This window comes from Narcine bancroftii, chromosome 1, assembly GCF_036971445.1.
Source record: "Narcine bancroftii isolate sNarBan1 chromosome 1, sNarBan1.hap1, whole genome shotgun sequence".
Classification (NCBI taxonomy): Eukaryota; Metazoa; Chordata; class Chondrichthyes; order Torpediniformes; family Narcinidae; genus Narcine; species Narcine bancroftii.
The window spans coordinates 339,938,367-339,951,301 of NC_091469.1; the positions used below are offsets into that span (position 1 = coordinate 339,938,367).

General features: G+C 38.1%; 1 protein-coding gene across 3 annotated transcripts in view; it reads right to left on the reverse strand.

Moving 5' to 3' along the window:
• Positions 1-12,935, reverse strand: part of gmds (GDP-mannose 4,6-dehydratase) — a 661,071-nt gene that overhangs the window by 56,397 nt on the left and 591,739 nt on the right. The window lies entirely within an intron of this gene.

The following is a 12,935-nucleotide window of genomic DNA, read 5'->3' on the forward strand; positions in this document are numbered from 1 at the left end:
ATTTACTAATGTAATAATTTTCAAGATGGTTCACTATTGTTCTTTTAGTCAAATTGTTGATTGTATTGTATAAAAAGCCAAATGATGGAGATCAGGAGCCTTTCTAATTGGCACAATACATTGATCTGCTAATCCTCATCTTTCTCTAAAAATATGTATGTTGCATGATCTTCTGACTGAAAGATCACCTTGCAAAAATGTCATCTTCAAAAATTTTGCAAATGTGTAATATGTTCATTATAATACATCATATATTCTGCCGAGATTTTAAAAGAGTTAATAAGTTTACATCTGAAGAGTTTCGCCTCTGGAAATATTGTCAAAGTAGGAATTGTGTAAATCTTCTATCCTATTATTCTGTTCTTTCTTCTTCAATCTTTTTATTGGTATTAACATACACAAATTACATAGGTACATATGATAATAATGATAAAGTAAATTAATATCAAATAACAGTGAACAAAGTACATATGAACCCATGTTATTAAAGTGGAAAAAAAGGGAAAGAAAAAAAAACATACTGTATTGCTAAACTAAGAATCTAACCCCATCCTATGAGGGCTGCTGGCCAAGTTAAGGAGTCCACTACTGATAATATTAATAATAATGGGGTCGAGGCAAAAATAATCTATACATTTTCAAAATAATTGAGAAAAGAACTCCAAAGGAAAAGCAAGTTAAATCCATTTTAGTAGTAGAACACCTATTATTTTTTTTCTTGAGACAGACATGCTATCACATCTGACAACCACTGAGTATGAATGGGTGGGACAGCATCTTTCCATCTGAGAAAAATAGCCCTTCTAGCAATGAGGGAAGCAAAAGCCACTACGTGGGATTGAGAAGAGGTCAATGTTAAATCCATTGGCACACTCAATCCAAAGGTAGCTAAGAAAGGGCTTGGAGTGAAGTTATCCCTTGCCAGAAATTAAAAAGAGAACATAACCAAAACATTTGATACAATGTACCTTCCTCAGTTAAGTATTTTTGACATTTAGTAGAAATATTAGGATAAAATTTTGGCTACTGAATCTTGGTAAAGTGGGCCTGATGTATTACTTTAAATTGAATTAATGAATACCTAGCACAAAGAGAAGATGAGTGAACATGTTTCAAACATGTTTCATGTAGTTTTGGCAAATGGTTGTTGAAAGTCTTGCTCCCATAATTTCTTAATAGCACCCAGGGAACTATCCCAAGATCTTAAAAGTAGTTCATAAAGGGCAGAAAGCAATCCTTTATGATTACTTTTTAAATTTTATACTTCCCAAATAAGATTGAGATCTAAGTCCTGCAGAAGCTTCAACATAATCTGCAAATAATTAAAAAAAGTGATGCTTAGGTATTTTAAATTTAATAGATAATTGTTCAAAAGAAGCAAGATTTTGGTCAATACATAGATCTAAAAAGGACTGTATACCAAAACTTGACCATTGAGTATAAGCAATATCTTGGACCAAATGTGAAAAAAAAAAGGAATTATGTAAAATAGGGCAATTAATCTGTTCTAAAGAACGATGAGGTTAAACCTACTTTATCTCTTTGAATACAGTCTTGACTAATCAGAAGCTATGTACATAGCAGTACACCAGATAACTGCTGATAAAACTCATTGAATTTGGTTCAATAATTCCAATTCAATAAAATGAAATGACTGGAGATGTAACAAAATAATTGCATTCACATGGCATTTTTAACATTGCAAAAATGTCCCAAGACAGTTCCAAGGAGCATTATAAAACTGAATTTGGCAGCAAGCTACAAAAAGGACATGACCAAACTTTTAGCACCATAAAGGAACAAGGAAAGGGTTAAAGGTGAGAATTTTGACTTGACAGATGAAGGGATAGAACTCAGTTCTGATATGATTAAACTCAGGATAATCAGGAGGCTTAAATAAGGCAACTGTTTATTTCTCAGAGGGTTCAGAGAGGGGGTAGATTACAGAATAAGAGAGGGAAAGGCTCTGGGGAAATTTTATATGTATTTGGATTTTAAAATTAAGTCTTGACTGAACCAGGCACCACAGTGGGTCAGAGAGCATAGCAGCAAAGAGTGAACGTGATAATGTACATTTGGGTACAAATTCTGAGTTTTGTGTGATCTCACATTTATGGAGGATAGAGTGAGTGAAGTATTGGAATCATTATCTTGAAATATCAAAGATACAGATTAGGACTTCAGCAAAAACAATTCTAAAAGGAAGAGGCTTCAATGATATGCACTTGGAACTTAAAAAAAATAAATCTTGCTAATAAAAGCAGAAAATGCTGGAAATATCCAGCAGGTTAGGCAGTATCGGTAAGAACAGAGTACAGGTTGAGAACAATAAAAGTTTGAAACCAAACATATTTTAAGTTGAAGAAAAGAATGTGGTGTGGTGAGAGCATATGTGACGTCTTTGTCAGGCTGGAGGCTAAGAGAGACTGAGTGATACAAATAGAAGGTGGTGCTGACAGAGAGGTTGGTGACATGTTAATTGGAGATCATCTGACTTTTGAAGATATCAATAGTTGGAGATCAAAGTGGGCAGAAGAAAGAAAAGAAACACAAAACAAAACCAAAGCTACAAAGTACAGAACAAAGCAGTTGCTGGGATTCTGAAATAAAAGACACTGCTGGAAATATTCAGCTAGATTTTGAATTTACCAGTTCTGCTGTAGCAACATTCTACAGTATTACTCACAGGATTTCTAACATCTACTGAATTTAAAAGATCAATCCTCTGATGGGATCCATGAAAACTATAAAACTGTTCTATCCTATTTTGGTCCAGTAGCAGACCCCTTCTGTATAAGAAATCCATCTGTAGTCTTAAACTGTTTTCACTATAAACTCAGTAAATCTTGTTGCAATGACTGGCATTATAACAGTCTAAAGCCTCTAATATGCTACTTTCAAAAATATGCATTCTCTGAAACTTGCTCAGTTATGAGTTTGACAGCTTGTTATATTTTGAATGAGTCGGGTGTTTGTAGGTTGAGAGCTATAAAAAGGGGTTAATGGGACAACACCACAGAGTATTGCTGACTCAAACAACTAAAATCTTTTTTGAAAGATGTTTAACCAGCTCACACAGCTCTCAAACAAACATATTTACAGAAATACAGGTTAACATTTTGATTTATAATATTTTGTAATGAATTGGCCCAAATGCATTATGTAGGACCCAGAAAAAGCATGAAGGATGATTTTAGATGTTATTGGGTGAATCATTACACCATTAAACAGCCACTAGTTTGTCACAATATTTTGAACAACATGACTACGCTCTTCACCTACTTGTAAATGGAAATAACAAGTCAAGGTTCTCCAACTAGTGCAGGAAGCTATGTTAGCCCATCTGTTGTGGTCACCTCCAATTTAAATTCCATATGGAATATTTTGGAGGATCAAGAACTTAGTTGAGAAGATTGTTTTATAAAAAACATATGGAATGTTTGCAGATGTACCAGTTATAAAAGCAGTAAATTAACGTTAAACATTGTAAACTACTGCTTAGGACCTAGCAGTAATATGTTGTACAGTGACAACAGGCTGAGCCTTGATGTGTAGTAGTTTAGGAGGGGAAAAAAAACAACATCCCACATTCTGGAATATAACACACATAATTGACTAGCTTAAAAGACTCCTGAACTTTGTTTTGAATAGTGAAAATTGATTTTTCAAATGCTCTGAAGAGGCCATCTCTTCTAGTGCAGTCCTCCATTAATGTATCAACTTAGATTTGGTGACCAAGTCGTTGGGGTGGGGACATCAACCCTTTAATACTTGATATGTTGGTTACAAATGCTTCAACTCTAATTGTTGATATCTGAAGTTATTATTTCCCTCCCATTATGTTTTTCAAAAATTTAGAATGTACCAATGTTTATTTAATGTATTTATAATAATAATATTTACGATTTCATTACAAAAACAATTTGGAAAAATTTATGATGAGATATTGAGCAGGAATATTATGCAACCACATAATCCGCATTGATGCTTTGGTGGATTACTGAAGAATTATTGTACAAATGATAGTACAATGGAGCACAATCTTAATTTTGTATTGACAGCCTGAGCCTCGTGCATCAAAAACAGCTGAAACAAAGTGAATCCTGGAACAAAGCAAAGCTGAGTACAGGGTAAAGATAACTTCTGGAAGTGATTACATATATTTTTCAAGCTGTTGAAAACTATATGAAAAGTCAATCTGAAAAGATTTTTTTTCATCATCTGATCCTTGTCAAATAAGTTCAGATAATCCTCTAAAACTGCATTTTTATCTCTTCTAATTATAACAAATTATACATGTTTAAATGTTTTTCAAAACTTCCTTTTGGTGCAGGAAGGACTATAATAGGCATAAAGGAGAGCACAATTAGGTCATTATTTTCCTCTTAATGTCAACTAGTTTCAGACTTCCTTGGTGCAGCCATCCTACTCATTCCTTTAAAATAAATTGTTGTAAGGTATGAAGCTTCTTTCTTTGTAAAACTTACTTATTTTTTGTTCTGTTAGCAAGGAATTCACAAAATGAACTGATTTTACTAAGCATGATTCATTTGGCTATAGTCAATTGTTTTGGGGAGCACTTGTCAGGTGGAATCTAGATCTAACACTATCTGCCAATTCCTTCAGCATATTGACCTTATAGATTTCCCCAAGGGAGAAAATTTCACCTTCTACATTGTAAGATACTGACTCTGTGAACCTGGGCACGACCCAACTTCTTCAAACTCTCTCTCCACAATTTCCTTACAGCATATTTTGCAGCAGTGCAAGCTGTGTGAAACTGATCTGATCAAACAGTTGTGAGTCCTAACTTTCTTTTGATGAATGCTGCCTCATGAACATATGCTTGTCCTGTTGCACCGAGACTGCAATCTGAAGCCATGCAAGTGAACAGTGCTCTGAGGTCTTAATTCTCTTCTAATGGAGTAATGAAATTCTTGCCCCAATTAATCCTGAGTTAAAGACTTTCCATTCAGAATGAACATTGCAATGTGGGTGAATAAATTGTAAATGGAATTGCTCATATTTTGAATAACAAGAATATATTTTCCTATTAATTTTTACTTTATCCTGAAGGATCACTTTCATACTGTGTAATCAATCAGCTGTTGAGGAGGTAGTGAATTCTAACACTTAATCTAAATGACTAGAGCCAATGCAAACCAACCAACCTTGAAAATATAGATGAACTGAATAGTGAAACTCAGCATGTTCAGTTGAATTTGCCTACTGTTAGTATAACAACAGCCTTGTCTAACTCATCTCACACCATCAATGTGAATTCCAAGCCATCTGTGGTTCCGCCTTTTGGGATAAGAGCCCCACACAATGGAAAGGGCAATGACATAAATTGAAATCATGGATGACGTAAAAGAAAAACCATCCCTATCAAACCAGAGAAGCCAGGAATTACAAGATATTTCTGGCAGATTGCCACCTACAAATGTTAACTTCTTGGAATCAAAAGCTGCACTGACCTCATCCTTCACTCTATTGCAGATTGTTGTGGGTGAAATAATTATGTTCCACATACAAGGTATGGAGCAAAATATGAAGTTTCTAATCTTGAGCAAGAGCTGACAATGCAGACCATTACACAATCATATTAAAGTAACTTCAACAGAAAGCTCTCGAATTAAAGTTTTAAAAATAATTTTCAAGAAATCTGAAAATTGCAAGTAAGGCCAACATTTAGTTTCCATTCTTAAATATCCTTGGTTTTGAGTTGTCTTCTTGAATTACTGCAAGATAGGGATGCATTTTCTTTTCTTCAATAAATTTTGATTTATGTCATTGCCCTTTTCATTGTGCAAGCTCTCTTATGCTGAAGGGCAGAACCACAGATGGCTTTGAGTTCATATTAATAGTATGAGGCTCGTTGAAGTATTCCCATGATATTGTTGGAGACAGAGCGTTTCAGTATTTAGAATGATTCATAATGCAGGAATTCTGATATATTTCCAAGTTAGGATGTTGTGCGATTTAAGGGTAACATGCAAGTGGTGGTGTTCCCACGTGTCTGAAACCTTTGATATTTTGGGAGTAGAGATTATGGGTTGGGGGAAAAGAAACAACTGCTCTTGAATTGAGTAATTGCGGGGCCACAGGCACAAACCATACCAAAAGTCCCCAGGTGATGCAGGAATGAATCCCCAGAGTGGTGGATGGGGCACCAATCAAGCAGGATAGAGCTTATTATCCTCATAAAGGTTTCATGAACAGAAATACAGAGGCTACACTGCAAGATGCAAGCCACTAGTTAGCCACAGAAACAGGATGGCCAGATTACAGTTTGACAAGAAGTATTTTAAAAGAACCTGCAGAATTCTGGAAAAATGTCTTGAGGTTAATCTGATTCAGAGTGATGGCAAGAGGAAAGTGTGGAGATGTAAAGGATCTGCCCAAGATCCAAAACTTATCACCTTTCCTATTGTTGCATCTTGCAGTGTAGCCTCTGTATTTCTGTTCATGACGTCTTCTGCAGATAATAGTCATTGAGATGACCACACCTGCCTTGTGAAGAGTGTTTCTGATCTGTCAGACATATGTTTGGGAATTTTTCTTCTTTATGATGAGAATTCTTCTGTCAACAGCAGTGGAGGTCTTCCTTGGAATTCCAGTCCCTTTGTGATTATTGAACTCACCAGTACGCTCTTTCTTCTTAATAATGCTCCCAACTGTTGACTGGTAATTCTAAGGTTTGGGCAATGTCTATTACTGTTTTATTCTTGTTTTTCAGACTCATAATGGCTTCTTTGACTTTCATTGGCACATTTTTCCTCATTTTGAAAAATAACAACTACAGTCTCCAAAGGTGATCAAAAGCTTAGAAGTAACCCTAGCTCTCTTATATCTGCACCCATGAAACAATTAAACATACCTGAGTAATCACAAACCCTGTGAAGCCATTATGGTGCCCTGAAACGAAGGGAACTATGTATAAAAAGTGCTATAATTTCTACATGGTGAAACCAAAATACATCCCAATAACCTTGAATAAAATCTGGAATGTTCACTTTAATCACATGTGAATTGTTTGATTACAAATTTAAAACTATGGAGCACAAAGGCAAATAAAGGAAAAAAAGTGTCTTTGTCTATTATACTTGTTTAAATAGTAAACGGATGACCATCGTAAAATGCAATGAAAAATTCAAACCTAATCGCAGTAATGAATTAAAAACATATTGAAGCAACACACTGGAGGATTCAATTTCTAGCTATTAGAAAGATTGATAAAGAGACAAGGTGAGAGATACAATGCTAATTGCTAATATTAAGTCTCTTCTCTTTGGCTTGGCTTCGCGGACGAAGATTTATGGAGGGGGTAAAAAGTCCACGTCAGCTGCAGGCTCGTTTGTGGCTGACAAGTCCGATGCGGGACAGGCAGACACGATTGCAGCGGTTGCAAGGGAAAATTGGTTGGTTGGGGTTGGGTGTTGGGTTTTTCCTCCTTTGCCTTTTGTAAGTGAGGTGGGCTCTGCGGTCTTCTTCAAAGGAGGTTGCTGCCCGCCAAACTGTGAGGCGCCAAGATGCACGGTTTGAGGCGTTATCAGCCCACTGGCGGTGGTCAATGTGGCAGGCACCAAGAGATTTCTTTAGGCAGTCCTTGTACCTTTTCTTTCGTGCACCTCTGTCACGGTGGCCAGTGGAGAGCTTGCCATATAACACGATCTTGGGAAGGCGATGGTCCTCCATTCTGGAGACGTGACCCATCCAGCACAGCTGGATCTTCAGCAGCGTGGACTCGATGCTGTCGACCTCTGCCATCTCGAGTACTTCGACGTTAGGGGTGTAAGCGCTCCAATGGATGTTGAGGATGGAGCGGAGACAACGCTGGTGGAAGCGTTCTAGGAGCCGTAGGTGGTGCCGGTAGAGGACCCATGATTTGGAGCCGAACAGGACTGTGGGTATGACAACGGCTCTGTATACGCTTATCTTTGTGAGGTTTTTCAGTTGGTTGTTTTTCCATACTCTTTTGTGTAGTCTTCCAAAGGCGCTATTTGCCTTGGCGAGTCTGTTGTCTATCTCATTGTCGATCCTTGCATCTGATGAAATGGTGCAGCCGAGATAGGTAAACTGGTAAAGGATAACAAAAACCGCAGAAGATGGACTCTTGAATGAACAAAGAGAAACTGGAGGGGCCCACCAGAGAGGTACAATTCAAGGGTAAAAATGGTCAATCAATGTTTTGGTTTGGGGACCTTTATTGAGATTTGATCAAAGATCCTGACCTGAAGCACTGAATATTTCTCTTCAGAGGTGCTCCCTGTCCTGCTGAGTCCCTCCAGCTTCTCAGTCTTCACTGTGAACATTAAGTAGTAACACCACAGAACCAACATAAATTATAGAAAAAACCCTGCTATTTGGAATTAAAGCAACTGGCAACCTCAAACAACTGACAAAAAAGTCGAATAATTTTTTTATATATAGGAATAAAAATTTTAAATTGTAAAAATAACACATAAACCTTAGGAGAAGATGGAAGCAAATATGCAGCCAGTGAAGTGCCTTGGTCGTGCTTGTTTGTAGCAGCTCTTTGAATAAAATGGTGCTCAAATAAGATGGCATAATCCTGGTTGAAGATTTATTTGTTCATGCAAGTGTAAGTATACTATAGTATTTTTGTCTTTTAATCTGCTTATTCTTAATGCAGCTGTTTTAATTAGGCATTGTAAGAGTGAATCTCAAGCATTCAGAAAATATACTTATCCGACATCTTCCAATCCCTAGAGATGCCAGATACCAGGGAGTGTATTTGGAATGTTTCAAGATTGCTTTATTGTCATGTACATCAATACATCAATTTCACCAGCATTGTAATTTTACTTCAATCATTGCATCTGCAGACTTCCATGTTTTACTCCATTAATCTGCTCCATTTCTCGCACATCTACCCTTAGATGGAAAAAAAAACAGGATTCCCGTTGTCTTCACCTACTGCCCCATCAGCCTCCGGATCCATCATATTATCCTCCATAATTTACGTCACCTACAACGTCTTCCCATTTCCTCCCCTCTCCGTCTTCCATAGGGACTCCTCCCTCTGTGACTCCCTTATCCACTCAGCCCTTCCCACTCCCTTGGCACATTCTCCTGTGACCTCAAGAAGTGTCCCACTTTGTCCCACACCTCTTCCCTCACTACTATTTTGGGCCCCAAACATCCTTCCAAGTGAAGCAACACTTCACTTGTGAACTGTGGGAGTTATCTACTGCATCAGTGCTCCTGTTGTGGCCTTCACTACAGTGGAGAGACTGGACACAGACTGGGAGATCGTTACGTCTGTTCATGTCCTCATGCACTGCCAAACATAGGTCACTGTAAACTGGAGGAAAAACACCTAATATTCCATCTGGATATTAACATTCACTTCTCCAGTTTCTGCTAGACCAGTCCCTTTTCTCCAGCATGCCACCCCCTTTTCTCTTAATTCACATATCTATTCCCCTCCTCATGTTTTCTTGTGCCCTCCCTCCCTTATCCATCTATTACCTCTTGCCTGTGTCCTCTCCCTGCCTTTCCCTCCACTATTTTATTCAGACACCTGCCTACATTTTGCTCATGCCTCAAGCCTGAAACGTTGATTATATATCTTTATCTTTGCTATAAAAGTATGCTGTGTTTGCTGCTGAGTTTCTCCTGCATTGTGTTTTTACTTCAATCACAGCGTCTGCAGACTTTGTGTTTCACTACATCAATATACAAATTTTGTTTACTTTTATTTGCCCATAAAGGCACCACTAGTTTAATGCCCCTACCAAGCAGAGATAGAGAAGCAAAAGAGAGTCTGTTTAGAGACCTTTATTATATGTGGATCCCACCACCTTCTTTGATGAACCACATCCTGCACTCCTACAACCTGTGTAATTATACCATCTCTCACTCATTCCACCAGTGAACCCGAGATCTAGGCATCCTAGTCACCCTCGTCATCCTCTGGTTCAGAACCTTTGATACAATGAGGAAGCTGTCAATGCCTGAGGCCTCTTAGGAGCCCTGGTTTCCAACAGCACCCTCATGAATCCCAGTGTCCATATCTGGACATACAAGCCAGTTGCCAGCAGTCGCCATTGTGTCTGCAGCCTGGTGTGAGTCCTTCAGCCATCAAGCCAGCTGCTGTGGTCTCTCTTCAATCCTGTAAGGACTTCTCCCAGGCAGGTGGGTGGGGAGGGATGTTCTTTTGCTCTGGTGCCCCACTCTGGTCCACTGCTCACTCAGAGTTCTCAAACCTTGTGGTCAGGGTGGCCAAACATGGCCATTGCCATCTTAGGCATGGATCTCCATGGGTCCTCTGAGGTCAAAATAAACATGACCGGTTATTTTCTACATGCAGTTTAAACTTCCACAGGGTTGTCAGCAACAACCACACAGTAGAATGCCGTGGAGAAGTGTTGCAAGTTAGAGAACTTTCAGGTGCATGGTTATTTACAATTGGTGCAGAACAAAAGTAGTGTACCTCTTAATTTTTTTTAACCTCAGAGAGACAGGCAGTTATATGCTATTCTGCATACAGCACCACTATTGTTGAGGAAAGTGGCCAGGTGTGCAGGATGCATTGGGGCAACAGAAGCTCTTTAAATCATATCTAGCCTGTATAAATAGAGGATTATCAACATTCTTGGTTAGAATTACTTCTGATATACCTTGCATGGATTAAAGAGTTAAACCTCAGCCTTGCCAGTATACATGACTGTTGATCATTGTTTTGGCACTTTACCTGTTTCATACTGCCTTAAGTATTAAAGAGAATGCGGGGTGGGGTACCTTGGATGAATTGGTATGATCTAAGTGTAATGTACTATTTTTTGACTTTTAATATGTATTCTATGTACTTGATATTTTGATGTGGAACTTCAATTTCAATAAAAATAATGAAAAATAAATAAGTATTGAAGTTGTTATCTTCAGATTGTATTCATTATATTTGACACTTGATTGTGTTTGAGGAACATCTGCTGAACATTTTTGGATCTAAGAAGATCTTGGTTTTTTCTTTGTAAACTTCAAAATATAGTAATAAATACCTCAGTATATTTTACATAATTGCAAAGACGATACAAAGAAGATGCTATTACAAGCACATTTTCCATCATTGTTCTTGCTGTCACCCACCTCCTGAACAAACTTCCAGCATTCTGAAGGGCCTTTCCTTACCCCATTTTCATCCATAGACATTGCCCTCTTATGGTGCCTTCCCAACCTCAGTCTGTTTACCACTTCCTTTCCTATCATTTAGATCTCTAACATTCTTTCAAGCCAAAACAGTGATCTATTTATATTTCCAATTTATTGGTTGGATTCAGGGCTCATAATGTGATCTTCTCGACAAGCTGGGGAAATGAAATGCAGTTTGGTTAACTGAGGTTCAGTAAACCTCTGCTCATTCTGCAAGAGTGATTCTGCACTTCCATTGGCCTGTCACATCAATTCTCCATCTCACTGGAGGGTCTTTGGCCTCTTAACATCCCCATTGAAGTACATTGTCAGGTTAAGAAGCATAATTTCATTTTCCAATTTTGCATGTCACAGCCCACAGGACTCAAAATTTAATTCAACAATTTCAGATAATCAGCCGTTCCAGTTTCTGGTTTAACTGGCTAGTTTTTATGCAAGGTTATACATCTGTAATGTTAACCCAGTTTTTTTCTTTTCTTGAATACTGCTTTTTTCTCCTAGGCACTTCCATCATTCATTTTTTTTTGTTTTCATACAATCATTGTCTAATATTTTTCTATTTTTATTCATCTCCTATTTACAACTTCTCCAGACATATCAGCTGTAAATAACAAATCATCACCATCCTTTATCAGCCGACACACTCATCTTTTGCGTCATTCAATCTTTAGTTGTCACCACTATATCACATCCCCCATCTCACATCTGTACCCCTTGTCTGAAATGAGTGGTAGATTTCTAATATTCCTAGTTCAGAGGAAAAGTCATGAATTTAAATTAAAATTTAGAGATACAGCGTGGTAACAGGTCATTTTGGCCCATGAGTCCATATCGCCCATTAACCTACACTCCTGGTATGTTTTAAAAGGAGGAAACCAAAGCCCCCAGAGGAAACCATGCAGACACAGGGAGAATGTATAATCTCTTTACAGACAGCGCTGGATTCAAACCCCAATGCCAATCACTGGAGCTAACCACTACACCAACCATAATGCCCACATCAATCTGAAACATTAACTTTCTCTCCATAGATACTGCCTGATCTGCTCAATATTTCCAGAACTTCATGCTTTAATTTCTATGACCCTGATAATTCCATAAACCTCAGTAAGGGGACCCAGAGAGATCAATCCCAGCCTCTCCTTATAATTCAAGCCTTCTAGTCCCAGTAATATTCTCAAGAATATTTTCTGCAGTTTTTTCCAGCTCAGTGATATATTTTCCAGAGTTGGGTGACAAAAGTTGCACACAATACACATCAACGTAACACATAGCAAAGTGTGGCCTCACTAACATCTTGTACAAATTGTAACATGACCTCTTTGCTCTGACCAACGAATGTGTGTGCTAATCATCTGGCTCACTTCCCTGTCTACCTGAATCTGCACTTTCATTGTACCCACAAGTCTTTCTGTTCTATAAATCTCTACAATGCCTTACCAGTCACATGGTTTAACCTTCCAAAGTGCAATACCATCTGCCGTTCCTTGGCCCACTTTCACAATTCATCCAGATCCTGTTCTGATCTTAGATAACCATTTGTACTGTCCACCATACCACATTTGCAAATTTATTAACAGCGTGAACTGCCTTGTCACCCAAGTGGTTAATGGAGATGACAGACAACAGCAGACTAAACATCAGTTCCTGCAATACATCACTGGGAACAGTGCTCCAATCTGAGAAACAACTTTCCACAACCACCAAGCCAAATCTGTTGTGATGTCTAACATTACTGGGGATGACACTTTTCATCA